Consider the following 27,788-nt stretch of genomic DNA (forward strand, 5'->3'; position numbering starts at 1 on the left):
CGATTATAAATATTGTAAGGGTTGGTCAATAAACGGTCGGGATTGACAAAAACCTCTGCCGAAACCCGGGATCGAACCAGGGACCTTTAGATCTTCAGTCTAACGCTCTCCCAACTGAGCTATTTCGGCTGCGCGAGAGGGTTTGGAAAGGTGTCTGGAGGGCGTCTGGAGGGCGTCTGGAGGGTGTCTGGAGGGTGTCTGGAGGGTGTCTGAAGCAGAATGTTAGCGGTTTTAGATATTTCTAAGAAATATCATGGTAAAATAATAGGAGACATAATGGAAGTACAGTATCATCCAGTTTGTAACCATAATGGGAATATACATTGCGCTTCCTTCACAGGAAATATAAACACCAAAAAACTTGGAGAATGCGGGCATCGATCCCGCTACCTCTTACATGCTAAGCAAGCGCTCTACCATTTGAGCTAATTCCCCTCTTTTGGGGTAGTTTGTCAGTCAGTGCTGGTTGCTTCAAGTTCTCCAGGCAGAGGCTGGCTGTCAACGTGCGCTGTTTAATCCTAGTTATCGGAAATAGCTCTGAGTCCAGGGGCTGTGGATGGTTGGGGGAGAATGATAGCAGAATCTACACATCCTCCCTGATTGTCTAGTGGTTAGGATTCGGCGTTTTCACCGCCGCGGCCCGGGTTCGATCCCCGGTCAGGGAAATGTTTGCTTTGAAATCCATATCTGATTCTTTTTCTGTTCATGCCTTAAGTCTACTGTTGACAGGAATTTCATTTTTTCCCCCATTGATTATAGATTTGCATAAATAGAGTGCTTGCTCATTTAATTAAGAAAACTGAAAGGCTTATGGAGATGACGTTAAGAATTGTATTAAGTGAGCATGTCAATTGAAATATTCCAAGAAGAAAATGCGCTAGTCTGGGAAACACAATAGCACCCCTGATATCTATGGATGGGACAGATACCCCCCGCAGACACAGACACAGACACAGACACACGCAGGGAGGGAGGGAGGGTCTGTAGTGTGACAGAGCATGCTAGCTTTGCCACCAGACACTCCTTCTTGAATTAAAAGAAACCTATCTCCTTACCTCTTTCTGGATACCCCCTCTTTACCAACAAGAGAGACAGGACCAGCTCTCCTCAGCTTACATTTTCCCCTTCCTTTCCTCTCACTTGAAAACTTTCTGCACCTGAGACAGTGGGAGGGGGGAGATACAGCAAGAAACAGCACCTCAAATCCTGTCCCATTAGAAGCAGCAGCACAGTCTGCTGTCCCTCTTCTCCTCTTCTCTCACTCAAGTCATTTGCATGGGAGGGAGGAGCTGCTTGCTCTCTCTCTCTCTCTCTCTCTCTCTCTCTCTCTCTCTCTCTCTCTCTCTCTCTCTCTCCCCCTCTCTCTCTCTCTCTCTCTTTCTCTCTGTCTCTCTGTCTCTCTATTTCCAGGATTTAAAAGTTTTACACCTGCCAGACAGTCTATGTGATGATGTCACAAATAGTCTCTGACATCACAGACACATGGTAACATCAACACACAGGCTGACTGGACATTTTGTGACCATATCTGTCTTCATAAAATATATAAAAAAAACATGCCAAACACATGCAACTTTGCTGGCATTTGCTTATTAAATACTTTGGCCAACACCAGTCTGTGAACTGTTGTTGTTTAATGCTATGGTCACAATCACAGCAGTATCACCAATAATGCAAGAAGGTTTTATGTATGTCTTCGTCTTCTTCTCTTGAGTCTATGAGCTGAAATGGGTGTCTCTTGGATCTCTGCTGGAGAAAATATTCACCTGTCTTGATGTCTCAGAGCTTAGAGGGAGGGGGTAAAAAACCTAGCACTAGTTGAGTTATTTTTATGCCCACCCGCCTCAAATAAACAAAATAAAGTACACAATCCACTTTGCCTGCTCTCGTGTATTTTATTATTTGGCTAATACCTAGATGTGCAATACTGATTTTGAATGCTATTGTTTCATACATCGCATCCTTTATAAAAATTTTGGCGACAAACAATTGCTTCGATTATAAATATTGTAAGGGTTGGTCAATAAACGGTCGGGATTGACAAAAACCTCTGCCGAAACCCGGGATCGAACCAGGGACCTTTAAGATCTTCAGTCTAACGCTCTCCCAACTGAGCTATTTCGGCTGCGCGAGAGGGTTTGGAAAGGTGTCTGGAGGGCGTCTGGGGGGTGTCTGGAGGGTGTCTGGAGGGTGTCTGAAGCAGAATGTTAGCGGTTTTAGATATTTCTAAGAAATATCATGGTAAAATAATAGGAGACATAATGGAAGTACAGTATCATCCAGTTTGTAACCATAATGGGAATATACATTGCGCTTCCTTCACAGGAAATATAAACACCAAAAAACTTGGAGAATGCGGGCATCGATCCCGCTACCTCTTACATGCTAAGCAAGCGCTCTACCATTTGAGCTAATTCCCCTCTTTTGGGGAAGTTTGTCAGTCAGTGCTGGTTGCTTCAAGTTCTCCAGGCCAAGGCTGGCTGTCAACGTGCGCTGTTTAATCCTAGTTATCGGAAATAGCTCTGAGTCCAGGGGCTGTGGATGGTTGGGGGAGAATGATAGCAGAATCTACACATCCTCCCTGATTGTCTAGTGGTTAGGATTCGGCGTTTTCACCGCCGCGGCCCGGGTTCGATCCCCGGTCAGGGAAATGTTTGCTTTGAAATCCATATCTGATTCTTTTTCTGTTCATGCCTTAAGTCTACTGTTGACAGGAATTTCATTTTTTCCCCCATTGATTATAGATTTGCATAAATAGAGCGCTTGCTCATTTAATTAAGAAAACTGAAAGGCTTATGGAGATGACGTTAAGAATTGTATTAAGTGAGCATGTCAATTGAAATATTCCAAGAAGAAAATGCGCTAGTCTGGGAAACACAATAGCACCCCTGATATCTATGGATGGGACAGATACCCCCCGCAGACACAGACACAGACACAGACACACGCAGGGAGGGAGGGAGGGAGGGAGGGTCTGTAGTGTGACAGAGCATGCTAGCTTTGCACCAGACACTCCTTCTTGAATTAAAAGAAACCTATCTCCTTACCTCTTTCTGGATACCCCCTCTTTACCAACAAGAGAGACAGGACCAGCTCTCCTCAGCTTACATTTTCCCCTTCCTTTCCTCTCACTTGAAAACTTTCTGCACCTGAGACAGTGGGAGGGGGGAGATACAGCAAGAAACAGCACCTCAAATCCTGTCCCATTAGAAGCAGCAGCACAGTCTGCTGTCCCTCTTCTCCTCTTCTCTCACTCAAGTCATTTGCATGGGAGGGAGGAGCTGCTTGCTCTCTCTCTCTCTCTCTCTCTCTCTCTCTCTCCCCCTCTCTCTCTCTCTCTCTTTCTCTCTGTCTCTCTGTCTCTCTATTTCCAGGATTTAAAAGTTTTACACCTGCCAGACAGTCTATGTGATGATGTCACAAATAGTCTCTGACATCACAGACACATGGTAACATCAACACACAGGCTGACTGGACATTTTGTGACCATATCTGTCTTCATAAAATATATAAAAAAAACATGCCAAACACATGCAACTTTGCTGGCATTTGCTTATTAAATACTTTGGCCAACACCAGTCTGTGAACTGTTGTTGTTTAATGCTATGGTCACAATCACAGCAGTATCACCAATAATGCAAGAAGGTTTTATGTATGTCTTCGTCTTCTTCTCTTGAGTCTATGAGCTGAAATGGGTGTCTCTTGGATCTCTGCTGGAGAAAATATTCACCTGTCTTGATGTCTCAGAGCTTAGAGGGTGGGGGTAAAAAACCTAGCACTAGTTGAGTTATTTTTATGCCCACCCGCCTCAAATAAACAAAAAAGTACACAATCCACTTTGCCTGCTCTCGTGTATTTTATTATTTGGCTAATACCTAGATGTGCAATACTGATTTGAATGCTATGTTTCATACATCGCATCCTTTATAAAATTTTGGCGACAAACAATTGCCTTCGATTATAAATATTGTAAGGGTTGGTCAATAAACGGTCGGGATTGACAAAAACCTCTGCCGAAACCCGGGATCGAACCAGGGACCTTTAGATCTTCAGTCTAACGCTCTCCCAACTGAGCTATTTCGGCTGCGCGAGAGGGTTTGGAAAGGTGTCTGGAGGGCGTCTGGAGGGTGTCTGGAGGGTGTCTGGAGGTGTCTGAAGCAGAATGTTAGCGGTTTTAGATATTTCTAAGAAATATCATGGTAAAATAATAGGAGACATAATGGAAGTACAGTATCATCCAGTTTGTAACCATAATGGGAATATACATTGCGCTTCCTTCACAGGAAATATAAACACCAAAAACTTGGAGAATGCGGGCATCGATCCCGCTACCTCTTACATGCTAAGCAAGCGCTCTACCATTTGAGCTAATTCCCCTCTTTTGGGGTAGTTTGTCAGTCAGTGCTGGTTGCTTCAAGTTCTCCAGGCAGAGGCTGGCTGTCAACGTGCGCTGTTTAATCCTAGTTATCGGAAATAGCTCTGAGTCCAGGGGCTGTGGATGGTTGGGGAGAATGATAGCAGAATCTACACATCCTCCCTGATTGTCTAGTGGTTAGGATTCGGCGTTTTCACCGCCGCGGCCCGGGTTCGATCCCCGGTCAGGGAAATGTTTGCTTTGAAATCCATATCTGATTCTTTTTCTGTTCATGCCTTAAGTCTACTGTTGACAGGATTTCATTTTTTCCCCCATTGATTATAGATTTGCATAAATAGAGCGCTTGCTCATTTAATTAAGAAAACTGAAAGGCTTATGGAGATGACGTTAAGAATTGTATTAAGTGAGCATGTCAATTGAAATATTCCAAGAAGAAAATGCGCTAGTCTGGGAAACACAATAGCACCCCTGATATCTATGGATGGGACAGATACCCCCCGCAGACACAGACACAGACACAGACACACGCAGGGAGGGAGGAGGGTCTGTAGTGTGACAGAGCATGCTAGCTTTGCCACCAGACACTCCTTCTTGAATTAAAAGAAACCTATCTCCTTACCTCTTTCTGATACCCCCTCTTTACCAACAAGAGAGACAGGACCAGCTCTCCTCAGCTTACATTTTCCCCTTCCTTTCCTCTCACTTGAAAACTTTCTGCACCTGAGACAGTGGGAGGGGGGAGATACAGCAAGAAACAGCACCTCAAATCCTGTCCCATTAGAAGCAGCAGCACAGTCTGCTGTCCCTCTTCTCCTCTTCTCTCACTCAAGTCATTTGCATGGGAGGGAGGAGCTGCTTGCTCTCTCTCTCTCTCTCTCTCTCTCTCTCTCTCTCTCTCTCTCTCTCTCTCTCTCTCTCTCTCTCTCTCCCCCTCTCTCTCTCTCTCTCTCTTTCTCTCTGTCTCTCTGTCTCTCTATTTCCAGGATTTAAAAGTTTTACACCTGCCAGACAGTCTATGTGATGATGTCACAAATAGTCTCTGACATCACAGACACATGGTAACATCAACACACAGGCTGACTGGACATTTTGTGACCATATCTGTCTTCATAAAATATATAAAAAAAACATGCCAAACACATGCAACTTTGCTGGCATTTGCTTATTAAATACTTTGGCCAACACCAGTCTGTGAACTGTTGTTGTTTAATGCTATGGTCACAATCACAGCAGTATCACCAATAATGCAAGAAGGTTTTATGTATGTCTCGTCTTCTTCTCTTGAGTCTATGAGCTGAAATGGGTGTCTCTTGGAATCTCTGCTGGAGAAAATATTCACCTGTCTTGATGTCTCAGAGCTTAGAGGGAGGGGGTAAAAAACCTAGCACTAGTTGAGTTATTTTTATGCCCACCCGCCTCAAATAAACAAAATAAAGTACACAATCCACTTTGCCTGCTCTCGTGTATTTTATTATTTGGCTAATACCTAGATGTGCAATACTGATTTTGAATGCTATTGTTTCATACATCGCATCCTTTATAAAAATTTTGGCGACAAACAATTGCTTCGATTATAAAATATTGTAAGGGTTGGTCAATAACGGTCGGGATTGACAAAAACCTCTGCCGAAACCCGGGATCGAACCAGGGACCTTTAAGATCTTCAGTCTAACGCTCTCCCAACTGAGCTATTTCGGCTGCGCGAGAGGGTTTGGAAAGGTTGTCTGGAGGGCGTCTGGGGGGTGTCTGGAGGGTGTCTGGAGGGTGTCTGAAGCAGAATGTTAGCGGTTTTAGATATTTCTAAGAAATATCATGGTAAAATAATAGGAGACATAATGGAAGTACAGTATCATCCAGTTTGTAACCATAATGGGAATATACATTGCGCTTCCTTCACAGAAATATAACACCAAAAAACTTGGAGAATGCGGCATCGATCCCGCTACCTCTTACATGCTAAGCAAGCGCTCTACCATTTGAGCTAATTCCCCTCTTTTGGGGAAGTTTGTCAGTCAGTGCTGGTTGCTTCAAGTTCTCCAGGCCAAGGCTGGCTGTCAACGTGCGCTGTTTAATCCTAGTTATCGGAAATAGCTCTGAGTCCAGGGGCTGTGGATGGTTGGGGGAGAATGATAGCAGAATCTACACATCCTCCCTGATTGTCTAGTGGTTAGGATTCGGCGTTTTCACCGCCGCGGCCCGGGTTCGATCCCCGGGTCAGGGAAATGTTGCTTTGAAATCCATATCTGATTCTTTTTCTGTTCATGCCTTAAGTCTACTGTTGACAGGAATTTCATTTTTTCCCCCATTGATTATAGATTTGCATAAATAGAGCGCTTGCTCATTTAATTAAGAAAACTGAAAGGCTTATGGAGATGACGTTAAGAATTGTATTAAGTGAGCATGTCAATTGAAATATTCCAAGAAGAAAATGCGCTAGTCTGGGAAACACAATAGCACCCCTGATATCTATGGATGGGACAGATACCCCCCGCAGACACAGACACAGACACAGACACACGCAGGGAGGGAGGGAGGGAGGGAGGGTCTGTAGTGTGACAGAGCATGCTAGCTTTGCACCAGACACTCCTTCTTGAATTAAAAGAAACCTATCTCCTTACCTCTTTCTGGATACCCCCTCTTTACCAACAAGAGAGACAGGACCAGCTCTCCTCAGCTTACATTTTCCCTTCCTTTCCTCTCACTTGAAAACTTTCTGCACCTGAGACAGTGGGAGGGGGGATACAGCAAGAAACAGCACCTCAAATCCTGTCCCATTAGAAGCAGCAGCACAGTCTGCTGTCCCTCTTCTCCTCTTCTCTCACTCAAGTCATTTGCATGGGAGGGAGGAGCTGCTTGCTCTCTCTCTCTCTCTCTCTCTCTCTCTCTCTCCCCCCTCTCTCTCTCTCTCTCTTTCTCTCTGTCTCTCTGTCTCTCTATTTCCAGGATTTAAAAGTTTTACACCTGCCAGACAGTCTATGTGATGATGTCACAAATAGTCTCTGACATCACAGACACATGGTAACATCAACACACAGCTGACTGGACATTTTGTGACCATATCTGTCTTCATAAAATATATAAAAAAAACATGCCAAACACATGCAACTTTGCTGGCATTTGCTTATTAAATACTTTGGCCAACACCAGTCTGTGAACTGTTGTTGTTTAATGCTATGGTCACAATCACAGCAGTATCACCAATAATGCAAGAAGGTTTTATGTATGTCTTCGTCTTCTTCTCTTGAGTCTATGAGCTGAATGGGTGTCTCTTGGATCTCTGCTGGAGAAAATATTCACCTGTCTTGATGTCTCAGAGCTTAGAGGGTGGGGGTAAAAAACCTAGCACTAGTTGAGTTATTTTTATGCCCACCCGCCTCAAATAAACAAAATAAAGTACACAATCCACTTTGCCTGCTCTCGTGTATTTTATTATTTGGCTAATACCTAGATGTGCAATACTGATTTTGAATGCTATTGTTTCATACATCGCATCCTTTATAAAAATTTTGGCGACAAACAATTGCTTCGATTATAAATATTGTAAGGGTTGGTCAATAAACGTCGGGATTGACAAAAACCTCTGCCGAAACCCGGGATCGAACCAGGGACCTTTAGATCTTCAGTCTAACGCTCTCCCAACTGAGCTATTTCGGCTGCGCGAGAGGGTTTGGAAAGGTGTCTGGAGGGCGTCTGGAGGTGTCTGGAGGGTGTCTGAGGGTGTCTGAAGCAGAATGTTAGCGGTTTTAGATATTTCTAAGAAATATCATGGTAAAATAATAGGAGACATAATGGAAGTACAGTATCATCCAGTTTGTAACCATAATGGGAATATACATTGCGCTTCCTTCACAGGAAATATAAACACCAAAAAACTTGGAGAATGCGGGCATCGATCCCGCTACCTCTTACATGCTAAGCAAGCGCTCTACCATTTGAGCTAATTCCCCTCTTTTGGGGTAGTTTGTCAGTCAGTGCTGGTTGCTTCAAGTTCTCCAGGCAGAGGCTGGCTGTCAACGTGCGCTGTTTAATCCTAGTTATCGGAAATAGCTCTGAGTCCAGGGGCTGTGGATGGTTGGGGGAGAATGATAGCAGAATCTACACATCCTCCCTGATTGTCTAGTGGTTAGGATTCGGCGTTTTCACCGCCGCGGCCGGGTTCGATCCCCGGTCAGGGGAAATGTTTGCTTTGAAATCCATATCTGATTCTTTTTCTGTTCATGGCCTTAAGTCTACTGTTGACAGGAATTTCATTTTTTCCCCCATTGATTATAGATTTGCATAAATAGAGCGCTTGCTCATTTAATTAAGAAAACTGAAAGGCTTATGGAGATGACGTTAAGAATTGTATTAAGTGAGCATGTCAATTGAAATATTCCAAGAAGAAAATGCGCTAGTCTGGGAAACAAATAGCACCCCTGATATCTATGGATGGGACAGATACCCCCGCAGACACAGACACAGACACAGACACACGCAGGGAGGGAGGGAGGGTCTGTAGTGTGACAGAGCATGCTAGCTTTGGCCACCAGACACTCCTTCTTGAATTAAAAGAAACCTATCTCCTTACCTCTTTCTGGATACCCCCTCTTTACCAACAAGAGAGACAGGACCAGCTCTCCTCAGCTTACATTTTCCCCTTCCTTTCCTCTCACTTGAAAACTTTCTGCACCTGAGACAGTGGGAGGGGGGAGATACAGCAAGAAACAGCACCTCAAATCCTGTCCCATTAGAAGCAGCAGCACAGTCTGCTGTCCCTCTTCTCCTCTTCTCTCACTCAAGTCATTTGCATGGGAGGAGGAGCTGCTTGCTCTCTCTCTCTCTCTCTCTCTCTCCCTCATCTCTCTCTCTCTCTCTCTCTCTCCTCTCTCTCTCTCTCCCCCCTCTCCTCTCTCTCTCTCTCTCTTTCTCTCTGTCTCTCTGTCTCTCTATTTCCAGGATTAAAAGTTTTACACCTGCCAGACAGTCTATGTGATGATGTCACAAATAGTCTCTGACATCACCAGGACACATGGTAACATCAACACACAGCTGACTGGACATTTTGTGACCATATCTGTCTTCATAAAATATATAAAAAAAACATGCCAAACACATGCAACTTTGCTGGCATTTGCTTATTAAATACTTTGGCCAACACCAGTCTGTGAACTGTTGTTGTTTAATGCTATGGTCACAATCACAGCAGTATCACCAATAATGCAAGAAGGTTTTATGTATGTCTTCGTCTTCTTCTCTTGAGTCTATGAGCTTGAATGGGTGTCTCTTGGATCTCTGCTGGAGAAAATATTCACCTGTCTTGATGTCTCAGAGCTTAGAGGAGGGGGTAAAAACCTAGCACTAGTTGAGTTATTTTTATGCCCACCCGCCTCAAATAAACAAAATAAAGTACACAATCCACTTTGCCTGCTCTCGTTGTATTTTATTATTTGGCTAATACCTAGATGTGCAATACTGATTTTGAATGCTATTGTTTCATACATCGCATCCTTTATAAAAATTATGGCCGACAACACAATTGCTTCGATTATAAATATTGTAAGGTTGGTCAATAAACGGTCGGGATTGACAAAAACCTCTGCCGAAACCCGGGATCGAACCAGGGACCTTTAGATCTTCAGTCTAACGCTCTCCAACTGAGCTATTTCGGCTGCGCGAGAGGGTTTGGAAAGGTGTCTGGAGGGCGTCTGGAGGGTGTCTGGAGGGTGTCTGGAGGGTGTCTGAAGCAGAATGTTAGCGGTTTTAGATATTTCTAAGAAATATCATGGTAAAATAATAGGAGACATAATGGAAGTACAGTATCATCCAGTTTGTAACCATAATGGGAATATACATTGCGCTTCCTTCCAGGAAATATAAACACCAAAAAACTTGGAGAATGCGGGCATCGATCCCGCTACCTCTTACATGCTAAGCAAGCGCTCTACCATTTGAGCTAATTCCCCTCTTTTGGGGTAGTTTGTCAGTCAGTGCTGGTTGCTTCAAGTTCTCCAGGCAGAGGCTGGCTGTCAACGTGCGCTGTTTAATCCTAGTTATCGGAATAGCTCTGAGTCCAGGGGCTGTGGATGGATGGGGGAGAATGATAGCAGAATCTACACATCCTCCCTGATTGTCTAGTGGTTAGGATTCGGCGTTTTCACCGCCGCGGGCCCGGGTTCGATCCCCGGTCAGGGAAATGTTTGCTTTGAAATCCATATCTGATTCTTTTTCTGTTCATGCCTTAAGTCTATCGGTTGACAGGAATTTCATTTTTCCCCCATTGATTATAGATTTGCATAAATAGAGCGCTTGCTCATTTAATTAAGAAAACTGAAAGGCTTATGGAGATGACGTAAGAATTGTATTAAGTGAGCATGTCAATTGAAATATTCCAAGAAGAAAATGCGCTAGTCTGGGAAACAATAGCACCCTGATATCTATGGATGGGACAGATACCCCCCGCAGACACAGACACAGACACAGACACACGCAGGGAGGGAGGGAGGGTCTGTAGTGTGACAGAGCATGCTAGCTTTGCCACCAGACACTCCTTCTTGAATTAAAAGAAACCTATCTCCTTACCTCTTTCTGGATACCCCCTCTTTACCAACAGAGAGACAGGACCAGCTCTCCTCAGCTTACATTTTCCCCTTCCTTTCCTCTCACTTGAAAACTTTCTGCACCTGAGACAGTGGGAGGGGGGAGATACAGCAAGAAACAGCACCTCAAATCCTGTCCCATTAGAAGCAGCAGCACAGTCTGCTGTCCCTCTTCTCCTCTTCTCTCACTCAAGTCATTTGCATGGGAGGGAGGAGCTGCTTGCTCTCTCTCTCTCTCTCTCTCTCTCTCTCTTCTCTCTCTCCCCCTCTCTCTCTCTCTCTCTTTCTCTCTGTCTCTCTGTCTCTCTATTTCCAGGATTTAAAAGTTTTACACCTGCCAGACAGTCTATGTGATGATGTCACAAATAGTCTCTGACATCACAGACACATGGTAACATCAACACACAGGCTGACTGGACATTTGTGACCATATCTGTCTTCATAAAATATATAAAAAAAACATGCCAAACACATGCAACTTTGCTGGCATTTGCTTATTAAATACTTTGGCCAACACCAGTCTGTGAACTGTTGTTGTTTAATGCTATGGTCACAATCACAGCAGTATCACCAATAATGCAAGAAGGTTTTATGTATGTCTTCGTCTTCTTCTCTTGAGTCTATGAGCTGAAATGGGTGTCTCTTGGATCTCTGCTGGAGAAAATATTCACCTGTCTTGATGTCTCAGAGCTTAGAGGGTGGGGGTAAAAAACCTAGCACTAGTTGAGTTATTTTTATGCCCACCGCCTCAAATAAACAAAATAAAGTACACAATCCACTTTGCCTGCTCTCGTGTATTTTATTATTTGGCTAATACCTAGATGTGCAATACTGAATTTGAATGCTATTGTTTCATACATCGCATCCTTTATAAAAAATTTTGGCGACAAACAATTGCTTCGATTATAAATATTGTAAGGGTTGGTCAATAAACTGTCGGGATTGACAAAAACCTCTGCCGAAACCCGGGATCGAACCAGGGACCTTTAGATCTTCAGTCTAACGCTCTCCCAACTGAGCTATTTCGGCTGCGCGAGAGGGTTTGGAAAGGTGTCTGGAGGGCGTCTGGAGGGCGTCTGGAGGGTGTCCTGGAGGGTGTCTGGAGGGTGTCTGAAGCAGAATGTTAGCGGTTTTAGATATTTCTAAGAAATATCATGGTAAAATAATAGGAGACATAATGGAAGTACAGTATCATCCAGTTTGTAACCATAATGGGAATATACATTGCGCTTCCTTCACAGGAAATAAAACACCAAAAAACTTGGAGAATGCGGGCATCGATCCCGCTACCTCTTACATGCTAAGCAAGCGCTCTACCATTTGAGCTAATTCCCCTCTTTTGGGTAGTTTGTCAGTCAGTGTCTGTTGCTTCAAGTTCTCCAGGCAGAGGCTGGCTGTCAACGTGCGCTGTTTAATCCTAGTTATCGGAAATAGCTCTGAGTCCAGGGGCTGTGGATGGTTGGGGGAGAATGATAGCAGAATCTACACATCCTCCCTGATTGTCTAGTGGTTAGGATTCGGCGTTTTCACCGCCGCGGCCCGGGTTCGATCCCCGGTCAGGGAAATGTTTGCTTTGAAATCCATATCTGATTCTTTTTCTGTTCATGCCTTAAGTCTACTGTTGACAGGAAATTTCATTTTTTCCCCCATTGATTATAGATTTGCATAAATAGAGTGCTTGCTCATTTAATTAAGAAAACTGAAAGGCTTATGGAGATGACGTTAAGAATTGTATTAAGTGAGCATGTCAATTGAAATATTCCAAGAAGAAAATGCGCTAGTCTGGGAAACACAATAGCACCCCTGATATCTATGGATGGGGACAGATACCCCCCGCAGACACAGACACAGACACAGACACACGCAGGGAGGGAGGGAGGGTCTGTAGTGTGACAGAGCATGCTAGCTTTGCCACCAGACACTCCTTCTTGATTAAAAGAAAACCTATCTCCTTACCTCTTTCTGGATACCCCCTCTTTACCAACAAGAGAGACAGGACCAGCTCTCCTCAGCTTACATTTTCCCTTCCTTTCCTCTCACTTGAAAACTTTCTGCACCTGAGACAGTGGGAGGGGGGAGATACAGCAAGAAACAGCACCTCAAATCCTGTCCATTAGAAGCAGCAGCACAGTCTGCTGTCCCTCTTCTCCTCTTCTCTCACTCAAGTCATTTGCATGGGAGGGAGGAGCTGCTTGCTCTCTCTCTCTCTCTCTCTCTCTCCCTCTCTCTCTCTTCTCTCTCTCTCTCTCTCTCTCTCTCCCCCTCCTCTCTCTCTCTCTCCTCTTTCTCTCTGTCTCTCTGTCTCTCTATTTCCAGGATTTAAAAGTTTTACACCTGCCAGACAGTCTATGTGATGATGTCACAATAGTCTCTGACATCACAGACACAATGGTAACATCAACACACAGCTGACTGGACATTTTGTGACCATATCTGTCTTCATAAAATATATAAAAAAAAACATGCCAAACACATGCAACTTTGCTGGCATTTGCTTATTAAATACTTTGGCCAACACCAGTCTGTGAACTGTTGTTGTTTAATGCTATGGTCACAATCACAGCAGTATCACCAATAATGCAAGAAGGTTTTATGTATGTCTTCGTCTTCTTCTCTTGAGTCTATGAGCTGAAATGGGTGTCTCTTGGATCTCTGCTGGAGAAAATATTCACCTGTCTTGATGTCTCAGAGCTTAGAGGGAGGGGTAAAAAACCTAGCACTAGTTGAGTTATTTTTATGCCCACCCGCCTCAAATAAACAAAATAAAGTACACAATCCACTTTGCCTGCTCTCGTGTATTTTATTATTTGGCTAATACCTAGATGTGCAATACTGATTTTGAATGCTATTGTTTCATACATCGCATCCCTTTATAAAATTTTGGCGACAAACAATTGCTTCGATATAATTTTGGCGACAAACAATTGCTTCGATTATAAATATTGTAAGGGTTGGTCAATAAACGGTCGGGATTGACAAAAACCTCTGCCGAAACCCGGGATCGAACCAGGGACCTTTAAGATCTTCAGTCTAACGCTCTCCCAACTGAGCTATTTCGGCTGCGCGAGAGGGTTTGGAAAGGTGTCTGGAGGGCGTCTGGGGGGTGTCTGGAGGGTGTCTGGAGGGTGTCTGAAGCAGAATGTTAGCGGTTTTAGATATTTCTAAGAAATATCATGGTAAAATAATAGGAGACATAATGGAAGTACAGTATCATCCAGTTTGTAACCATAATGGGAATATACATTGCGCTTCCTTCACAGGAAATATAAACACCAAAAAACTTGGAGAATGCGGGCATCGATCCCGCTACCTCTTACATGCTAAGCAAGCGCTCTACCATTTGAGCTAATTCCCCTCTTTTGGGGAAGTTTGTCAGTCAGTGCTGGTTGCTTCAAGTTCTCCAGGCCAAGGCTGGCTGTCAACGTGCGCTGTTTAATCCTAGTTATCGGAAATAGCTCTGAGTCCAGGGGCTGTGGATGGTTGGGGGAGAATGATAGCAGAATCTACACATCCTCCCTGATTGTCTAGTGGTTAGGATTCGGCGTTTTCACCGCCGCGGCCCGGGTTCGATCCCCGGTCAGGGAAATGTTTGCTTTGAAATCCATATCTGATTCTTTTTCTGTTCATGCCTTAAGTCTACTGTTGACAGGAATTTCATTTTTTCCCCCATTGATTATAGATTTGCATAAATAGAGCGCTTGCTCATTTAATTAAGAAAACTGAAAGGCTTATGGAGATGACGTTAAGAATTGTATTAAGTGAGCATGTCAATTGAAATATTCCAAGAAGAAAATGCGCTAGTCTGGGAAACACAATAGCACCCCTGATATCTATGGATGGGACAGATACCCCCCGCAGACACAGACACAGACACAGACACACGCAGGGAGGGAGGGAGGGAGGGAGGGTCTGTAGTGTGACAGAGCATGCTAGCTTTGCACCAGACACTCCTTCTTGAATTAAAAGAAACCTATCTCCTTACCTCTTTCTGGATACCCCCTCTTTACCAACAAGAGAGACAGGACCAGCTCTCCTCAGCTTACATTTTCCCCTTCCTTTCCTCTCACTTGAAAACTTTCTGCACCTGAGACAGTGGGAGGGGGGAGATACAGCAAGAAACAGCACCTCAAATCCTGTCCCATTAGAAGCAGCAGCACAGTCTGCTGTCCCTCTTCTCCTCTTCTCTCACTCAAGTCATTTGCATGGGAGGGAGGAGCTGCTTGCTCTCTCTCTCTCTCTCTCTCTCTCTCTCTCTCCCCCTCTCTCTCTCTCTCTCTTTCTCTCTGTCTCTCTGTCTCTCTATTTCCAGGATTTAAAAGTTTTACACCTGCCAGACAGTCTATGTGATGATGTCACAAATAGTCTCTGACATCACAGACACATGGTAACATCAACACACAGGCTGACTGGACATTTTGTGACCATATCTGTCTTCATAAAATATATAAAAAAAACATGCCAAACACATGCAACTTTGCTGGCATTTGCTTATTAAATACTTTGGCCAACACCAGTCTGTGAACTGTTGTTGTTTAATGCTATGGTCACAATCACAGCAGTATCACCAATAATGCAAGAAGGTTTTATGTATGTCTTCGTCTTCTTCTCTTGAGTCTATGAGCTGAAATGGGTGTCTCTTGGATCTCTGCTGGAGAAAATATTCACCTGTCTTGATGTCTCAGAGCTTAGAGGGTGGGGGTAAAAAACCTAGCACTAGTTGAGTTATTTTTATGCCCACCCGCCTCAAATAAACAAAATAAAGTACACAATCCACTTTGCCTGCTCTCGTGTATTTTATTATTTGGCTAATACCTAGATGTGCAATACTGATTTTGAATGCTATTGTTTCATACATCGCATCCTTTATAAAAATTTTGGCGACAAACAATTGCTTCGATTATAAATATTGTAAGGGTTGGTCAATAAACGGTCGGGATTGACAAAAACCTCTGCCGAAACCCGGGATCGAACCAGGGACCTTTAGATCTTCAGTCTAACGCTCTCCCAACTGAGCTATTTCGGCTGCGCGAGAGGGTTTGGAAAGGTGTCTGGAGGGCGTCTGGAGGGTGTCTGGAGGGTGTCTGGAGGGTGTCTGAAGCAGAATGTTAGCGGTTTTAGATATTTCTAAGAAATATCATGGTAAAATAATAGGAGACATAATGGAAGTACAGTATCATCCAGTTTGTAACCATAATGGGAATATACATTGCGCTTCCTTCACAGGAAATATAAACACCAAAAAACTTGGAGAATGCGGGCATCGATCCCGCTACCTCTTACATGCTAAGCAAGCGCTCTACCATTTGAGCTAATTCCCCTCTTTTGGGGTAGTTTGTCAGTCAGTGCTGGTTGCTTCAAGTTCTCCAGGCAGAGGCTGGCTGTCAACGTGCGCTGTTTAATCCTAGTTATCGGAAATAGCTCTGAGTCCAGGGGCTGTGGATGGTTGGGGGAGAATGATAGCAGAATCTACACATCCTCCCTGATTGTCTAGTGGTTAGGATTCGGCGTTTTCACCGCCGCGGCCCGGGTTCGATCCCCGGTCAGGGAAATGTTTGCTTTGAAATCCATATCTGATTCTTTTTCTGTTCATGCCTTAAGTCTACTGTTGACAGGAATTTCATTTTTTCCCCCATTGATTATAGATTTGCATAAATAGAGCGCTTGCTCATTTAATTAAGAAAACTGAAAGGCTTATGGAGATGACGTTAAGAATTGTATTAAGTGAGCATGTCAATTGAAATATTCCAAGAAGAAAATGCGCTAGTCTGGGAAACACAATAGCACCCCTGATATCTATGGATGGGACAGATACCCCCCGCAGACACAGACACAGACACAGACACACGCAGGGAGGGAGGGAGGGTCTGTAGTGTGACAGAGCATGCTAGCTTTGCCACCAGACACTCCTTCTTGAATTAAAAGAAACCTATCTCCTTACCTCTTTCTGGATACCCCCTCTTTACCAACAAGAGAGACAGGACCAGCTCTCCTCAGCTTACATTTTCCCCTTCCTTTCCTCTCACTTGAAAACTTTCTGCACCTGAGACAGTGGGAGGGGGGAGATACAGCAAGAAACAGCACCTCAAATCCTGTCCCATTAGAAGCAGCAGCACAGTCTGCTGTCCCTCTTCTCCTCTTCTCTCACTCAAGTCATTTGCATGGGAGGGAGGAGCTGCTTGCTCTCTCTCTCTCTCTCTCTCTCTCTCTCTCTCTCTCTCTCTCTCTCTCTCTCTCTCTCTCTCTCTCTCTCTCCCCCTCTCTCTCTCTCTCTCTCTTTCTCTCTGTCTCTCTGTCTCTCTATTTCCAGGATTTAAAAGTTTTACACCTGCCAGACAGTCTATGTGATGATGTCACAAATAGTCTCTGACATCACAGACACATGGTAACATCAACACACAGGCTGACTGGACATTTTGTGACCATATCTGTCTTCATAAAATATATAAAAAAAACATGCCAAACACATGCAACTTTGCTGGCATTTGCTTATTAAATACTTTGGCCAACACCAGTCTGTGAACTGTTGTTGTTTAATGCTATGGTCACAATCACAGCAGTATCACCAATAATGCAAGAAGGTTTTATGTATGTCTTCGTCTTCTTCTCTTGAGTCTATGAGCTGAAATGGGTGTCTCTTGGATCTCTGCTGGAGAAAATATTCACCTGTCTTGATGTCTCAGAGCTTAGAGGGAGGGGGTAAAAAACCTAGCACTAGTTGAGTTATTTTTATGCCCACCCGCCTCAAATAAACAAAATAAAGTACACAATCCACTTTGCCTGCTCTCGTGTATTTTATTATTTGGCTAATACCTAGATGTGCAATACTGATTTTGAATGCTATTGTTTCATACATCGCATCCTTTATAAAAATTTTGGCGACAAACAATTGCTTCGATTATAAATATTGTAAGGGTTGGTCAATAAACGGTCGGGATTGACAAAAACCTCTGCCGAAACCCGGGATCGAACCAGGGACCTTTAGATCTTCAGTCTAACGCTCTCCCAACTGAGCTATTTCGGCTGCGCGAGAGGGTTTGGAAAGGTGTCTGGAGGGCGTCTGGAGGGTGTCTGGAGGGTGTCTGGAGGGTGTCTGAAGCAGAATGTTAGCGGTTTTAGATATTTCTAAGAAATATCATGGTAAAATAATAGGAGACATAATGGAAGTACAGTATCATCCAGTTTGTAACCATAATGGGAATATACATTGCGCTTCCTTCACAGGAAATATAAACACCAAAAAACTTGGAGAATGCGGGCATCGATCCCGCTACCTCTTACATGCTAAGCAAGCGCTCTACCATTTGAGCTAATTCCCCTCTTTTGGGGTAGTTTGTCAGTCAGTGCTGGTTGCTTCAAGTTCTCCAGGCAGAGGCTGGCTGTCAACGTGCGCTGTTTAATCCTAGTTATCGGAAATAGCTCTGAGTCCAGGGGCTGTGGATGGTTGGGGGAGAATGATAGCAGAATCTACACATCCTCCCTGATTGTCTAGTGGTTAGGATTCGGCGTTTTCACCGCCGCGGCCCGGGTTCGATCCCCGGTCAGGGAAATGTTTGCTTTGAAATCCATATCTGATTCTTTTTCTGTTCATGCCTTAAGTCTACGGTTGACAGGAATTTCATTTTTTCCCCCATTGATTATAGATTTGCATAAATAGAGCGCTTGCTCATTTAATTAAGAAAACTGAAAGGCTTATGGAGATGACGTTAAGAATTGTATTAAGTGAGCATGTCAATTGAAATATTCCAAGAAGAAAATGCGCTAGTCTGGGAAACACAATAGCACCCCTGATATCTATGGATGGGACAGATACCCCCCGCAGACACAGACACAGACACAGACACACGCAGGGAGGGAGGGAGGGTCTGTAGTGTGACAGAGCATGCTAGCTTTGCCACCAGACACTCCTTCTTGAATTAAAAGAAACCTATCTCCTTACCTCTTTCTGGATACCCCCTCTTTACCAACAAGAGAGACAGGACCAGCTCTCCTCAGCTTACATTTTCCCCTTCCTTTCCTCTCACTTGAAAACTTTCTGCACCTGAGACAGTGGGAGGGGGGAGATACAGCAAGAAACAGCACCTCAAATCCTGTCCCATTAGAAGCAGCAGCACAGTCTGCTGTCCCTCTTCTCCTCTTCTCTCACTCAAGTCATTTGCATGGGAGGGAGGAGCTGCTTGCTCTCTCTCTCTCTCTCTCTCTCTCTCTCTCTCTCTCTCTCTCTCTCTCTCTCTCTCTCTCTCTCTCTCTCTCTCTCTCTCTCTTTCTCTCTGTCTCTCTGTCTCTCTATTTCCAGGATTTAAAAGTTTTACACCTGCCAGACAGTCTATGTGATGATGTCACAAATAGTCTCTGACATCACAGACACATGGTAACATCAACACACAGGCTGACTGGACATTTTGTGACCATATCTGTCTTCATAAAATATATAAAAAAAACATGCCAAACACATGCAACTTTGCTGGCATTTGCTTATTAAATACTTTGGCCAACACCAGTCTGTGAACTGTTGTTGTTTAATGCTATGGTCACAATCACAGCAGTATCACCAATAATGCAAGAAGGTTTTATGTATGTCTTCGTCTTCTTCTCTTGAGTCTATGAGCTGAAATGGGTGTCTCTTGGATCTCTGCTGGAGAAAATATTCACCTGTCTTGATGTCTCAGAGCTTAGAGGGAGGGGGTAAAAAACCTAGCACTAGTTGAGTTATTTTTATGCCCACCCGCCTCAAATAAACAAAATAAAGTACACAATCCACTTTGCCTGCTCTCGTGTATTTTATTATTTGGCTAATACCTAGATGTGCAATACTGATTTTGAATGCTATTGTTTCATACATCGCATCCTTTATAAAAATTTTGGCGACAAACAATTGCTTCGATTATAAATATTGTAAGGGTTGGTCAATAAACGGTCGGGATTGACAAAAACCTCTGCCGAAACCCGGGATCGAACCAGGGACCTTTAGATCTTCAGTCTAACGCTCTCCCAACTGAGCTATTTCGGCTGCGCGAGAGGGTTTGGAAAGGTGTCTGGAGGGCGTCTGGAGGGTGTCTGGAGGGTGTCTGGAGGGTGTCTGAAGCAGAATGTTAGCGGTTTTAGATATTTCTAAGAAATATCATGGTAAAATAATAGGAGACATAATGGAAGTACAGTATCATCCAGTTTGTAACCATAATGGGAATATACATTGCGCTTCCTTCACAGGAAATATAAACACCAAAAAACTTGGAGAATGCGGGCATCGATCCCGCTACCTCTTACATGCTAAGCAAGCGCTCTACCATTTGAGCTAATTCCCCTCTTTTGGGGTAGTTTGTCAGTCAGTGCTGGTTGCTTCAAGTTCTCCAGGCAGAGGCTGGCTGTCAACGTGCGCTGTTTAATCCTAGTTATCGGAAATAGCTCTGAGTCCAGGGGCTGTGGATGGTTGGGGGAGAATGATAGCAGAATCTACACATCCTCCCTGATTGTCTAGTGGTTAGGATTCGGCGTTTTCACCGCCGCGGCCCGGGTTCGATCCCCGGTCAGGGAAATGTTTGCTTTGAAATCCATATCTGATTCTTTTTCTGTTCATGCCTTAAGTCTACGGTTGACAGGAATTTCATTTTTTCCCCCATTGATTTTAGATTTGCATAAATAGAGCGCTTGCTCATTTAATTAAGAAAACTGAAAGGCTTATGGAGATGACGTTAAGAATTGTATTAAGTGAGCATGTCAATTGAAATATTCCAAGAAGAAAATGCGCTAGTCTGGGAAACACAATAGCACCCCTGATATCTATGGATGGGACAGATACCCCCCGCAGACACAGACACAGACACAGACACACGCAGGGAGGGAGGGAGGGTCTGTAGTGTGACAGAGCATGCTAGCTTTGCCACCAGACACTCCTTCTTGAATTAAAAGAAACCTATCTCCTTACCTCTTTCTGGATACCCCCTCTTTACCAACAAGAGAGACAGGACCAGCTCTCCTCAGCTTACATTTTCCCCTTCCTTTCCTCTCACTTGAAAACTTTCTGCACCTGAGACAGTGGGAGGGGGGAGATACAGCAAGAAACAGCACCTCAAATCCTGTCCCATTAGAAGCAGCAGCACAGTCTGCTGTCCCTCTTCTCCTCTTCTCTCACTCAAGTCATTTGCATGGGAGGGAGGAGCTGCTTGCTCTCTCTCTCTCTCTCTCTCTCTCTCTCTCTCTCTCTCTCTCTCTCTCTCTCTCTCTCTCCCCCTCTCTCTCTCTCTCTCTCTTTCTCTCTGTCTCTCTGTCTCTCTATTTCCAGGATTTAAAAGTTTTACACCTGCCAGACAGTCTATGTGATGATGTCACAAATAGTCTCTGACATCACAGACACATGGTAACATCAACACACAGGCTGACTGGACATTTTGTGACCATATCTGTCTTCATAAAATATATAAAAAAAACATGCCAAACACATGCAACTTTGCTGGCATTTGCTTATTAAATACTTTGGCCAACACCAGTCTGTGAACTGTTGTTGTTTAATGCTATGGTCACAATCACAGCAGTATCACCAATAATGCAAGAAGGTTTTATGTATGTCTTCGTCTTCTTCTCTTGAGTCTATGAGCTGAAATGGGTGTCTCTTGGATCTCTGCTGGAGAAAATATTCACCTGTCTTGATGTCTCAGAGCTTAGAGGGAGGGGGTAAAAAACCTAGCACTAGTTGAGTTATTTTTATGCCCACCCGCCTCAAATAAACAAAATAAAGTACACAATCCACTTTGCCTGCTCTCGTGTATTTTATTATTTGGCTAATACCTAGATGTGCAATACTGATTTTGAATGCTATTGTTTCATACATCGCATCCTTTATAAAAATTTTGGCGACAAACAATTGCTTCGATTATAAATATTGTAAGGGTTGGTCAATAAACGGTCGGGATTGACAAAAACCTCTGCCGAAACCCGGGATCGAACCAGGGACCTTTAGATCTTCAGTCTAACGCTCTCCCAACTGAGCTATTTCGGCTGCGCGAGAGGGTTTGGAAAGGTGTCTGGAGGGCGTCTGGAGGGTGTCTGGAGGGTGTCTGGAGGGTGTCTGAAGCAGAATGTTAGCGGTTTTAGATATTTCTAAGAAATATCATGGTAAAATAATAGGAGACATAATGGAAGTACAGTATCATCCAGTTTGTAACCATAATGGGAATATACATTGCGCTTCCTTCACAGGAAATATAAACACCAAAAAACTTGGAGAATGCGGGCATCGATCCCGCTACCTCTTACATGCTAAGCAAGCGCTCTACCATTTGAGCTAATTCCCCTCTTTTGGGGTAGTTTGTCAGTCAGTGCTGGTTGCTTCAAGTTCTCCAGGCAGAGGCTGGCTGTCAACGTGCGCTGTTTAATCCTAGTTATCGGAAATAGCTGTGAGTCCAGGGGCTGTGGATGGTTGGGGGAGAATGATAGCAGAATCTACACATCCTCCCTGATTGTCTAGTGGTTAGGATTCGGCGTTTTCACCGCCGCGGCCCGGGTTCGATCCCCGGTCAGGGAAATGTTTGCTTTGAAATCCATATCTGATTCTTTTTCTGTTCATGCCTTAAGTCTACTGTTGACAGGAATTTCATTTTTTCCCCCATTGATTATAGATTTGCATAAATAGAGCGCTTGCTCATTTAATTAAGAAAACTGAAAGGCTTATGGAGATGACGTTAAGAATTGTATTAAGTGAGCATGTCAATTGAAATATTCCAAGAAGAAAATGCGCTAGTCTGGGAAACACAATAGCACCCCTGATATCTATGGATGGGACAGATACCCCCCGCAGACACAGACACAGACACAGACACACGCAGGGAGGGAGGGAGGGTCTGTAGTGTGACAGAGCATGCTAGCTTTGCCACCAGACACTCCTTCTTGAATTAAAAGAAACCTATCTCCTTACCTCTTTCTGGATACCCCCTCTTTACCAACAAGAGAGACAGGACCAGCTCTCCTCAGCTTACATTTTCCCCTTCCTTTCCTCTCACTTGAAAACTTTCTGCACCTGAGACAGTGGGAGGGGGGAGATACAGCAAGAAACAGCACCTCAAATCCTGTCCCATTAGAAGCAGCAGCACAGTCTGCTGTCCCTCTTCTCCTCTTCTCTCACTCAAGTCATTTGCATGGGAGGGAGGAGCTGCTTGCTCTCTCTCTCTCTCTCTCTCTCTCTCTCTCTCTCTCTCTCTCTTCTCTCTCTCTCTCTCTCTTCTCTCTGTCTCTCTGTCTCTCTATTTCCAGGATTTAAAAGTTTTACACCTGCCAGACAGTCTATGTGATGATGTCACAAATAGTCTCTGACATCACAGACACATGGTAACATCAACACACAGGCTGACTGGACATTTTGTGACCATATCTGTCTTCATAAAATATATAAAAAAAACATGCCAAACACATGCAACTTTGCTGGCATTTGCTTATTAAATACTTTGGCCAACACCAGTCTGTGAACTGTTGTTGTTTAATGCTATGGTCACAATCACAGCAGTATCACCAATAATGCAAGAAGGTTTTATGTATGTCTTCGTCTTCTTCTCTTGAGTCTATGAGCTGAAATGGGTGTCTCTTGGATCTCTGCTGGAGAAAATATTCACCTGTCTTGATGTCTCAGAGCTTAGAGGAGGGGGTAAAAAACCTAGCACTAGTTGAGTTATTTATGCCCACCCGCCTCAAATAAACAAAATAAAGTACACAATCCACTTTGCCTGCTCTCGTGTATTTTATTATTTGGCTAATACCTAGATGTGCAATACTGATTTTGAATGCTATTGTTTCATACATCGCATCCTTTATAAAAATTTTGGCGACAAACAATTGCTTCGCTTCGATTAGTAAATATTGTAAGGGTTGGTCAATAAACGGTCGGGATTGACAAAAACCTCTGCCGAAACCCGGGATCGAACCAGGGACCTTTAGATCTTCAGTCTAACGCTCTCCCAACTGAGCTATTTCGGCTGCGCGAGAGGGTTTGGAAAAGGTGTCTGGAGGGCGTCTGGAGGGTGTCTGGAGGGTGTCTGGAGGGTGTCTGAAGCAGAATGTTAGCGGTTTTAGATATTTCTAAGAAATATCATGGTAAAATAATAGGAGACATAATGGAAGTACAGTATCATCCAGTTTGTAACCATAATGGGAATATACATTGCGCTTCCTTCACAGGAAATATAAACACCAAAAAACTTGGAGAATGCGGGCATCGATCCCGCTACCTCTTACATGCTAAGCAAGCGCTCTACCATTTGAGCTAATTCCCCTCTTTTGGGGTAGTTTGTCAGTCAGTGCTGGTTGCTTCAAGTTCTCCAGGCAGAGGCTGGCTGTCAACGTGCGCTGTTTAATCCTAGTTATCGGAAATAGCTCTGAGTCCAGGGGCTGTGGATGGTTGGGGGAGAATGATAGCAGAATCTACACATCCTCCCTGATTGTCTAGTGGTTAGGATTCGGCGTTTTCACCGCCGCGGCCCGGGTTCGATCCCCGGTCAGGGAAATGTTTGCTTTGAAATCCATATCTGATTCTTTTTCTGTTCATTGCCTTAAGTCTACGGTTGACAGGAATTTCATTTTTTCCCCCATTGATTATAGATTTGCATAAATAGAGCGCTTGCTCATTTAATTAAGAAAACTGAAAGGCTTATGGAGATGACGTTAAGAATTGTATTAAGTGAGCATGTCAATTGAAATATTCCAAGAAGAAAATGCGCTAGTCTGGGAAACACAATAGCACCCTGATATCTATGGATGGGACAGATACCCCCCGCAGACACAGACACAGACACAGACACACACAGGGAGGGGAGGGAGGGTCTGTAGTGTGACAGAGCATGCTAGCTTTGCCACCAGACACTCCTTCTTGAATTAAAAGAAACCTATCTCCTTACCTCTTTCTGGATACCCCCTCTTTAACCAACAAGAGAGACAGGACCAGCTCTCCTCAGCTTACATTTTCCCCTTCCTTTCCTCTCACTTGAAAACTTTCTGCACCTGAGACAGTGGGAGGGGGGAGATACAGCAAGAAACAGCACCTCAAATCCTGTCCCATTAGAAGCAGCAGCACAGTCTGCTGTCCCTCTTCTCCTCTTCTCTCACTCAAGTCATTTTGCATGGGAGGGAGGAGCTGCTTGCTCTCTCTCTCTCTCTCTCTCTCTCTCTCTCTCTCTCTCTCTCTCTCTTCTCTCTCTCTCTCTCTCTCTCTCTCTCTCTCTTTCTCTCTGTCTCTCTGTCTCTCTATTTCCAGGATTTAAAAGTTTTACACCTGCCAGACAGTCTATGTGATGATGTCACAAATAGTCTCTGACATCACAGACACATGGTAACATCAACACACAGGCTGACTGGACATTTTGTGACCATATCTGTCTTCATAAAATATATAAAAAAAACATGCCAAACACACATGCAACTTTGCTGGCATTTGCTTATTAAATACTTTGGCCAACACCAGTCTGTGAACTGTTGTTGTTTAATGCTATGGTCACAATCACAGCAGTATCACCAATAATGCAAGAAGGTTTTTATGTATGTCTTCGTCTTCTTCTCTTGAGTCTATGAGCTGAAATGGGTGTCTCTTGGATCTCTGCTGGAGAAAATATTCACCTGTCTTGATGTCTCAGAGCTTAGAGGGAGGGGGTAAAAAACCTAGCACTAGTTGAGTTATTTTTATGCCCACCCGCCTCAAATAAACAAAATTAAAGTACACAATCCACTTTGCCTGCTCTCGTGTATTTTATTATTTGGCTAATACCTAGATGTGCAATACTGATTTTGAATGCTATTGTTTCATACATCGCATCCTTTATAAAAATTTTGGCGACAAACAATTGCTTCGATTATAAATATTGTAAGGGTTGGTCAATAAACGGTCGGGATTGACAAAAACCTCTGCCGAAACCCGGGATCGAACCAGGGACCTTTAGATCTTCAGTCTAACGCTCTCCCAACTGAGCTATTTCGGCTGCGCGAGAGGGGTTTGGAAAGGTGTCTGGAGGGCGTCTGGAGGGTGTCTGGAGGGTGTCTGGAGGGTGTCTGAAGCAGAATGTTAGCGGTTTTAGATATTTCTAAGAAATATCATGGTAAAATAATAGGAGACATAATGGAGAAGTACAGTATCATCCAGTTTGTAACCATAATGGGAATATACATTGCGCTTCCTTCACAGGAAATATAAACACCAAAAAACTTGGAGAATGCGGGCATCGATCCCGCTAACCTCTTACATGCTAAGCAAGCGCTCTACCATTTGAGCTAATTCCCCTCTTTTGGGGTAGTTTGTCAAGTCAGTGCTGGTTGCTTCAAGTTCTCCAGGCAGAGGCTGGCTGTCAACGTGCGCTGTTTAATCCTAGTTATCGGAAATAGCTCTGAGTCCAGGGGCTGTGGATGGTTGGGGGAGAATGATAGCAGAATCTACACATCCTCCCTGATTGTCTAGTGGTTAGGATTCGGCGTTTTCAACCGCCGCGGCCCGGGTTCGATCCCCCGGTCAGGGAAATGTTTGCTTTGAAATCCATATCTGATTCTTTTTCTGTTCATGCCTTAAGTCTACGGTTGACAGGAATTTCATTTTTTCCCCCATTGATTATAGATTTGCATAAATAGAGCGCTTGCTCATTTAATTAAGAAAACTGAAAGGCTTATGGAGATGACGTTAAGAATTGTATTAAGTGAGCATGTCAATTGAAATATTCCAAGAAGAAAATGCGCTAGTCTGGGAAACACAATAGCACCCCTGATATCTATGGATGGGACAGATACCCCCCGCAGACACAGACACAGACACAGACACACGCAGGGAGGGAGGGAGGGTCTGTAGTGTGACAGAGCATGCTAGCTTTGCCACCAGACACTCCTTCTTGAATTAAAAGAAACCTATCTCCTTACCTCTTTTCTGGATACCCCCTCTTTACCAACAAGAGAGACAGGACCAGCTCTCCTCAGCTTACATTTTCCCCTTCCTTTCCTCTCACTTGAAAACTTTCTGCACCTGAGACAGTGGGAGGGGGAGAATACAGCAAGAAACAGCACCTCAAATCCTGTCCCATTAGAAGCAGCAGCACAGTCTGCTGTCCCTCTTCTCCTCTTCTCTCACTCAAGTCATTTGCATGGAGGGAGGAGCTGCTTGCTCTCTCTCTCTCTCTCTCTCTCTCTCTCTCTCTCTCTCTCTCTCTCTCTCTCTCTCTCTCTCTCTCTCTCTCTCTCTCTCCCCCTCTCTCTCTCTCTCTCTCTCTCTTTCTCTCTGTCTCTCTGTCTCTCTATTTCCAGGATTTAAAAGTTTTACACCTGCCAGACAGTCTATGTGATGATGTCACAAATAGTCTCTGACATCACAGACACATGGTAACATCAACACACAGGCTGACTGGACATTTTGTGACCATATCTGTCTTCATAAAATATATAAAAAAAACATGCCAAACACATGCAACTTTGCTGGCATTTGCTTATTAAATACTTTGGCCAACACCAGTCTGTGAACTGTTGTTGTTTAATGCTATGGTCACAATCACAGCAGTATCACCAATAATGCAAGAAGGTTTTATGTATGTCTTCGTCTTCTTCTCTTGAGTCTATGAGCTGAAATGGTGTCTCTTGGATCTCTGCTGGAGAAAATATTCACCTGTCTTGATGTCTCAGAGCTTAGAGGGAGGGGGTAAAAAACCTAGCACTAGTTGAGTTATTTTTAATGCCCACCCGCCTCAAATAAACAAAATAAAGTACACAATCCACTTTGCCTGCTCTCGTGTATTTTATTATTTGGCTAATACCTAGATGTGCAATACTGATTTTGAATGCTATTGTTTTCATACATCGCATCCTTTATAAAAATTTTGGCGACAAACAATTGC

General features: G+C 43.9%; 26 non-coding genes across 26 annotated transcripts; 12 read left to right on the forward strand and 14 right to left on the reverse strand.

Annotated features, from left to right (window-relative positions):
* Nucleotides 1–56: 56 nt before the first annotated feature.
* TRNAF-GAA (transfer RNA phenylalanine (anticodon GAA)) lies at nt 57–129 on the reverse strand. The gene has a single exon. It is a non-coding gene; the product is annotated as a tRNA-Phe (tRNA).
* Nucleotides 130–593: 464 nt separating this feature from the next.
* TRNAE-UUC (transfer RNA glutamic acid (anticodon UUC)) lies at nt 594–665 on the forward strand. Its single transcript has one exon. It is a non-coding gene; the product is annotated as a tRNA-Glu (tRNA).
* Nucleotides 666–2,051: 1,386 nt separating this feature from the next.
* TRNAF-GAA (transfer RNA phenylalanine (anticodon GAA)) lies at nt 2,052–2,125 on the reverse strand. Its single transcript has one exon. It is a non-coding gene; the product is annotated as a tRNA-Phe (tRNA).
* Nucleotides 2,126–2,578: 453 nt separating this feature from the next.
* On the forward strand, nt 2,579–2,650 carry TRNAE-UUC (transfer RNA glutamic acid (anticodon UUC)). The gene has a single exon. It is a non-coding gene; the product is annotated as a tRNA-Glu (tRNA).
* Nucleotides 2,651–4,011: 1,361 nt separating this feature from the next.
* Nucleotides 4,012–4,084, reverse strand: TRNAF-GAA (transfer RNA phenylalanine (anticodon GAA)). Its single transcript has one exon. It is a non-coding gene; the product is annotated as a tRNA-Phe (tRNA).
* A 450-nt stretch (nt 4,085–4,534) lies between these two features.
* TRNAE-UUC (transfer RNA glutamic acid (anticodon UUC)) lies at nt 4,535–4,606 on the forward strand. The gene has a single exon. It is a non-coding gene; the product is annotated as a tRNA-Glu (tRNA).
* A 1,393-nt stretch (nt 4,607–5,999) lies between these two features.
* TRNAF-GAA (transfer RNA phenylalanine (anticodon GAA)) lies at nt 6,000–6,073 on the reverse strand. Its single transcript has one exon. It is a non-coding gene; the product is annotated as a tRNA-Phe (tRNA).
* Nucleotides 6,074–6,524: 451 nt separating this feature from the next.
* On the forward strand, nt 6,525–6,597 carry TRNAE-UUC (transfer RNA glutamic acid (anticodon UUC)). The gene has a single exon. It is a non-coding gene; the product is annotated as a tRNA-Glu (tRNA).
* Nucleotides 6,598–7,956: 1,359 nt separating this feature from the next.
* On the reverse strand, nt 7,957–8,029 carry TRNAF-GAA (transfer RNA phenylalanine (anticodon GAA)). The gene has a single exon. It is a non-coding gene; the product is annotated as a tRNA-Phe (tRNA).
* Nucleotides 8,030–9,951: 1,922 nt separating this feature from the next.
* TRNAF-GAA (transfer RNA phenylalanine (anticodon GAA)) lies at nt 9,952–10,023 on the reverse strand. The gene has a single exon. It is a non-coding gene; the product is annotated as a tRNA-Phe (tRNA).
* A 451-nt stretch (nt 10,024–10,474) lies between these two features.
* On the forward strand, nt 10,475–10,547 carry TRNAE-UUC (transfer RNA glutamic acid (anticodon UUC)). Its single transcript has one exon. It is a non-coding gene; the product is annotated as a tRNA-Glu (tRNA).
* A 1,359-nt stretch (nt 10,548–11,906) lies between these two features.
* TRNAF-GAA (transfer RNA phenylalanine (anticodon GAA)) lies at nt 11,907–11,979 on the reverse strand. Its single transcript has one exon. It is a non-coding gene; the product is annotated as a tRNA-Phe (tRNA).
* Nucleotides 11,980–12,442: 463 nt separating this feature from the next.
* Nucleotides 12,443–12,514, forward strand: TRNAE-UUC (transfer RNA glutamic acid (anticodon UUC)). Its single transcript has one exon. It is a non-coding gene; the product is annotated as a tRNA-Glu (tRNA).
* Nucleotides 12,515–13,936: 1,422 nt separating this feature from the next.
* Nucleotides 13,937–14,010, reverse strand: TRNAF-GAA (transfer RNA phenylalanine (anticodon GAA)). Its single transcript has one exon. It is a non-coding gene; the product is annotated as a tRNA-Phe (tRNA).
* Nucleotides 14,011–14,463: 453 nt separating this feature from the next.
* On the forward strand, nt 14,464–14,535 carry TRNAE-UUC (transfer RNA glutamic acid (anticodon UUC)). The gene has a single exon. It is a non-coding gene; the product is annotated as a tRNA-Glu (tRNA).
* Nucleotides 14,536–15,900: 1,365 nt separating this feature from the next.
* Nucleotides 15,901–15,973, reverse strand: TRNAF-GAA (transfer RNA phenylalanine (anticodon GAA)). Its single transcript has one exon. It is a non-coding gene; the product is annotated as a tRNA-Phe (tRNA).
* Nucleotides 15,974–16,426: 453 nt separating this feature from the next.
* TRNAE-UUC (transfer RNA glutamic acid (anticodon UUC)) lies at nt 16,427–16,498 on the forward strand. Its single transcript has one exon. It is a non-coding gene; the product is annotated as a tRNA-Glu (tRNA).
* Nucleotides 16,499–17,898: 1,400 nt separating this feature from the next.
* TRNAF-GAA (transfer RNA phenylalanine (anticodon GAA)) lies at nt 17,899–17,971 on the reverse strand. The gene has a single exon. It is a non-coding gene; the product is annotated as a tRNA-Phe (tRNA).
* A 453-nt stretch (nt 17,972–18,424) lies between these two features.
* Nucleotides 18,425–18,496, forward strand: TRNAE-UUC (transfer RNA glutamic acid (anticodon UUC)). The gene has a single exon. It is a non-coding gene; the product is annotated as a tRNA-Glu (tRNA).
* A 1,388-nt stretch (nt 18,497–19,884) lies between these two features.
* On the reverse strand, nt 19,885–19,957 carry TRNAF-GAA (transfer RNA phenylalanine (anticodon GAA)). Its single transcript has one exon. It is a non-coding gene; the product is annotated as a tRNA-Phe (tRNA).
* Nucleotides 19,958–20,410: 453 nt separating this feature from the next.
* Nucleotides 20,411–20,482, forward strand: TRNAE-UUC (transfer RNA glutamic acid (anticodon UUC)). Its single transcript has one exon. It is a non-coding gene; the product is annotated as a tRNA-Glu (tRNA).
* Nucleotides 20,483–21,870: 1,388 nt separating this feature from the next.
* TRNAF-GAA (transfer RNA phenylalanine (anticodon GAA)) lies at nt 21,871–21,943 on the reverse strand. Its single transcript has one exon. It is a non-coding gene; the product is annotated as a tRNA-Phe (tRNA).
* A 453-nt stretch (nt 21,944–22,396) lies between these two features.
* TRNAE-UUC (transfer RNA glutamic acid (anticodon UUC)) lies at nt 22,397–22,468 on the forward strand. The gene has a single exon. It is a non-coding gene; the product is annotated as a tRNA-Glu (tRNA).
* A 1,369-nt stretch (nt 22,469–23,837) lies between these two features.
* TRNAF-GAA (transfer RNA phenylalanine (anticodon GAA)) lies at nt 23,838–23,910 on the reverse strand. The gene has a single exon. It is a non-coding gene; the product is annotated as a tRNA-Phe (tRNA).
* Nucleotides 23,911–24,364: 454 nt separating this feature from the next.
* On the forward strand, nt 24,365–24,436 carry TRNAE-UUC (transfer RNA glutamic acid (anticodon UUC)). The gene has a single exon. It is a non-coding gene; the product is annotated as a tRNA-Glu (tRNA).
* Nucleotides 24,437–25,828: 1,392 nt separating this feature from the next.
* TRNAF-GAA (transfer RNA phenylalanine (anticodon GAA)) lies at nt 25,829–25,901 on the reverse strand. Its single transcript has one exon. It is a non-coding gene; the product is annotated as a tRNA-Phe (tRNA).
* Nucleotides 25,902–27,788: the final 1,887 nt, after the last annotated feature.

Source organism: Ascaphus truei, unplaced genomic scaffold (assembly GCF_040206685.1).
Source record: "Ascaphus truei isolate aAscTru1 unplaced genomic scaffold, aAscTru1.hap1 HAP1_SCAFFOLD_2062, whole genome shotgun sequence".
In the NCBI taxonomy this organism is placed as follows: Eukaryota; Metazoa; Chordata; class Amphibia; order Anura; family Ascaphidae; genus Ascaphus; species Ascaphus truei.